This window comes from Mus musculus, chromosome 16 (assembly GCF_000001635.26).
Source record: "Mus musculus strain C57BL/6J chromosome 16, GRCm38.p6 C57BL/6J".
NCBI lineage: Eukaryota > Metazoa > Chordata > Mammalia > Rodentia > Muridae > Mus > Mus musculus.
In genome coordinates, this window is record NC_000082.6 from 62,702,595 (window position 1) to 62,707,420 (window position 4,826).

Here is a 4,826-nt window from a genome sequence, read left to right on the forward strand (position 1 = left end):
GGTTATTTGATTTTCTGGAGTCCAGCTTCTTGAGTTCTTTGTATATATTGGCTTTAGTCCACTATCTGATTTAGGATAGGTAAAGATCCTTTCCCAATCTGTTGGTGGCCTTTTTGTCTGATATACAGTGTCTTTTGCCTTACAGAATTATGAGCTCATATTTGTAGATTCTTGATCTTAAAGCACAAGCCATTGCTGTTCTGTTCAGGAATTTTTTTCCTGTTCCTATATCTTCTAGGATTTTCCCCACTTTATCCTCTATAAGTTTTAGTGTCTCTGGTTTTATGTGGAGTTCCTTGATCCACTTAACTTTAGCTTTGTACAAGGAGATGAGAATGGATCAATTTGCATTCTTCTACATGATAACTGCCAGTTGAACTATCACCATTTGTTGAAAACGCTGTCTTTTTTCCACTGGATGGTTTCAGCTCCTTTGCCAAAGATCAAGTGGCCATAGGTGTGTGGGTTCATTTCTGGGTCTTCAATTCTATTCCATTGGTCTACCTGACTGTCACTGTACCAGTACCATGCAGTTTTTACCACAAATGCTCTGTAGTACAGCTTGAAGTCAGGGATGCTTATTCCACCAGAGGTTCTTTTATTGCTGAGAATAGTTTTTGCTATTCTAGGTATTTTGTTATTCTGGATGAATTTACAAATTGTCCTTTTTAACTCTGTTTAGAATTGAGTTGGAATTTTGATGGGTATTGCATTGAATCTGTGGATTGCTTTTGGCAAGATAGTCATTTTTACTATATTGATCCTGCCAATCCATGAGCATGGGAGATCTTTCCATCTTCTGAGATCTTCTTTGATTTCTTTCTTCAGAGACTTGAAGTTCTTGTCATACAGATCTTTCACTTCCTTAGTTACAGTCACACCACTGTATTTTATATGTTTTGTGACTATTGTGAAGGGTGTTGTTTCCCTAATTTCTTCTCAGTCTATTTATCCTTTGTGTAGAGAAAGGCCACTGATTTGAGTTAATTTTATATCCAGCTACTGCAAAGAAGCTGTTTATCAGGTTTAGGAGTTCTCTGGTGGAATTTGTACTGTCACTTATATATACTATCATATCATATGCAAATAGTGATATTTTGACTTTTTCCTTTCCAATTTGTATCCTCTTGATCTCCTGTTGTTGTCTAATTGCTCTGGCTATGACTTCAAGTACTATATTGAATAGGTAGGGAGAAAGTGGGCAGCCTTGTCTAGTCCCGGATTTTAGTAGGATTATTTCCAGTTTCTTTCCATTTACTTTGATGTTGGCTACTGTTTTGCTCTATATTGCTTTTATTATGCTTAGGCCTTGAATTCCTGATCTTTCCAAGACTTTTATCATGAAGGGGTGTTGGATCTTGTCAAATGCTTTCTTAGCAACTAAAGAGATGATCATGTGGTTTTTTTTTTTCCTTTGAGTTTGTTTATATAATGGATTACATTGATGGATTTCCATATTTTATTTTTTTTTCAGTGTTTATACATTTTAATCATGCTTTCTCATTAGAATTATAAATACCACCCTTTCTCCATGCTGTTAAGCATGATTTACAAACGTGCTTTTCTTTTTTTTTTTTTTTTTTTTTTCTTCCATTTTTTATTAGGTATTTAACTCATTTACATTTCCAATGCTATACCAAAAGTCCCCCATATCCACCCACCCCCACTCCCCTGCCCACCCACTCCCCCTTTTTGGCCCTGGTATTCCCCTGTACTGGGGCATATAAAGTTTACAAGTCCAATGGGCCTCTCTTTCCAGTGATGGCCGACTAGGCCATCTTTTGATATATATGCAGCTAGAGTCAAGAGCTCCGGGGTACTGGTTAGCTCATAATGTTGTTCCACCTATAGGGTTGCAGATCCCTTTAGCTCCTTGGCTACTTTCTCTAGCTCCTCCATTGGGAGCCCTATGATCCATCCATTAGCTGACTGTGAGCATCCACTTCTGTGTTTGCTGGGCCCCGGCATAGTCTCACAAGAGACAGCTACATCTGCGTCCTTTCAATAAAATCTTGCTAGTGTATGCAATGGTGTCAGCGTTTGGATGCTGATTATGGGGTGGATCCCTGGCTATGGCAGTCTCTACATGGTCCATCCTTTCATCTCAGCTCCAAACTCCGTCTCTGTAACTCCTTCCATGGGTGTTTTGTTCCCAAATCTAAGGAGGGGCATAGTGTCCACACTTCAGTCTTCATTCTCCTTGAGTTTCATGTGTTTAGCAAATTATATCTTATATCTTGGGTATCCTAGGTTTGGGGCTAATATCCACTTATCAGTGAATACATATTGTGTGAGTTTCTTTGTGAATGTGTTACCTCACTCAGGATGATGCCCTCCAGGTCCATCCATTTGGCTAGGAATTTCATAAATTCATTCTTTTTAATAGCTGAGTAGTACTCCATTGTGTAGATGTACCACATTTTCTGTATCCATTCCTCTGTTGAGGGGCATCTAGGTTCTTTCCAGCTTCTGGCTATTATAAATAAGGCTGCTATGAACATAGTGGAGCATGTGTCCTTCTTACCTGTTGGGGCATCTTCTGGATATATGCCCAGGAGAGGTATTGCTGGATCCTCCGGTAGTACTATGTCCAGTTTTCTGAGGAACCGCCAGACTGATTTCCAGAGTGGTTGTACAAGCCTGCACTCCCACCAACAATGGAGGAGTGTTCCTCTTTCTCCACATCCTCGCCAGCATCTGCTGTCACCTGAATTTTTGATCTTAGCCATTCTGACTGGTGTGAGGTGGAATCTCAGGGTTGTTTTGATTTGCATTTCCCTGATGATTAAGGATGTTGAACATTTTTTCAAGTGCTTCTCTGCCATTCGGTATTCCTCAGGTGAGAATTCTTTGTTCAGTTCTGAGCCCCATTTTTTAATGGGGTTATTTGATTTTCTGAAGTCCACCTTCTTGAGTTCTTTATATATGTTGGATATTAGTCTCCTATCTGATTTAGGATAGGTAAAGATCCTTTCCCAATCTGTTGGTGGTCTTTTTGTCTTATTGACGGTGTCTTTTGCCTTGCAGAAACTTTGGAGTTTCATTAGGTCCCATTTGTCGATTCTCGATCTTACAGCACAAGCCATTGCTGTTCTGTTCAGGAATTTTTCCCCTGTGCCCATATCTTCAAGGCTTTTCCCCACTTTCTCCTCTATAAGTTTCAGTGTCTCTGGTTTTATGTGAAGTTCCTTGATCCACTTAGATTTGACCTTAGTACAAGGAGATAAGTATGGATCGATTCGCATTCTTCTACACGATAACAACCAGTTGTGCCAGCACCAATTGTTGAAAATGCTGTCTTTCTTCCACTGGATGGTTTTAGCTCCCTTGTCGAAGATCAAGTGACCATAGGTGTGTGGGTTCATTTCTGGATCTTCAATTCTATTCCATTGGTCTACTTGTCTGTCTCTATACCAGTACCATGCAGTTTTTATCACAATTGCTCTGTAGTAAAGCTTTAGGTCTGGTATGGTGATTCCGCCAGAAGTTCTTTTATCCTTGAGAAGACTTTTTGCTATCCTAGGTTTTTTGTTATTCCAGACAAATTTGCAAATTGCTCCTTCCAATTCGTTGAAGAATTGAGTTGGAATTTTGATGGGGATTGCATTGAATCTGTAGATTGCTTTTGGCAAGATAGCCATTTTTACAATGTTGATCCTGCCAATCCATGAGCATGGGAGATCTTTCCATCTTCTGAGATCTTCTTTAATTTCTTTCTTCAGAGATTTGAAGTTTTTATCATACAGATCTTTCACCTCCTTAGTTAGAGTCACGCCAAGATATTTTATATTATTTGTGACTATTGAGAAGGGTGTTGTTTCCCTAATTTCTTTCTCAGCCTGTTTATTCTTTGTATAGAGAAAGGCCATTGACTTGTTTGAGTTTATTTTATATCCAGCTACTTCACCGAAGCTGTTTATCAGGTTTAGGAGTTCTCTGGTAGAATTTTTAGGGTCACTTATATATACTATCATATCATCTGCAAAAAGTGATATTTTGACTTCCTCTTTTCCAATTTGTATCCCCTTGATCTCCTTTTGTTGTCGAATTGCTCTGGCTAATACTTCAAGTACTATGTTGAAAAGGTAGGGAGAAAGTGGGCAGCCTTGTCTAGTCCCTGATTTTAGTGGGATTGCTTCCAGCTTCTCTCCATTTACTTTGATGTTGGCTACTGGTTTGCTGTAGATTGCTTTTATCATGTTTAGGTATGGGCCTTGAATTCCTGATCTTTCCAAAACTTTTATCATGAATGGGTGTTGGATCTTGTCAAATGCTTTTTCTGCATCTAACGAGATGATCATGTGGTTTTTGTCTTTGAGTTTGTTTATATAATGGATTACATTGATGGATTTTCGTATATTAAACCATCCCTGCATCCCTGGAATAAAACCTACTTGGTCAGGATGGATGATTGCTTTAATGTGTTCTTGGATTCGGTTAGCGAGAATTTTATTGAGGATTTTTGCATCGATATTCATAAGAGAAATTGGTCTGAAGTTCTCTATCTTTGTTGGATCTTTCTGTGGTTTAGGTATCAGAGTAATAGTGGCTTCATAAAATGAGTTGGGTAGAGTACCTTCTACTTCTATTTTGTGAAATAGTTTGTGCAGAATTGGAATTAGATCTTCTTTGAAGGTCTGATAGAACTCTGCACTAAACCCATCTGGTCCTGGGCTTTTTTTGGTTGGGAGACTATTAATAACTGCTTCTATTTCTTTAGGTGATATGGGACTGTTTAGATGGTCAACTTGATCCTGATTCAACTTTGGTACCTGGTATCTGTCCAGAAATTTGTCCATTTCGTCCAGGTTTTCCAGTTTTGTTGA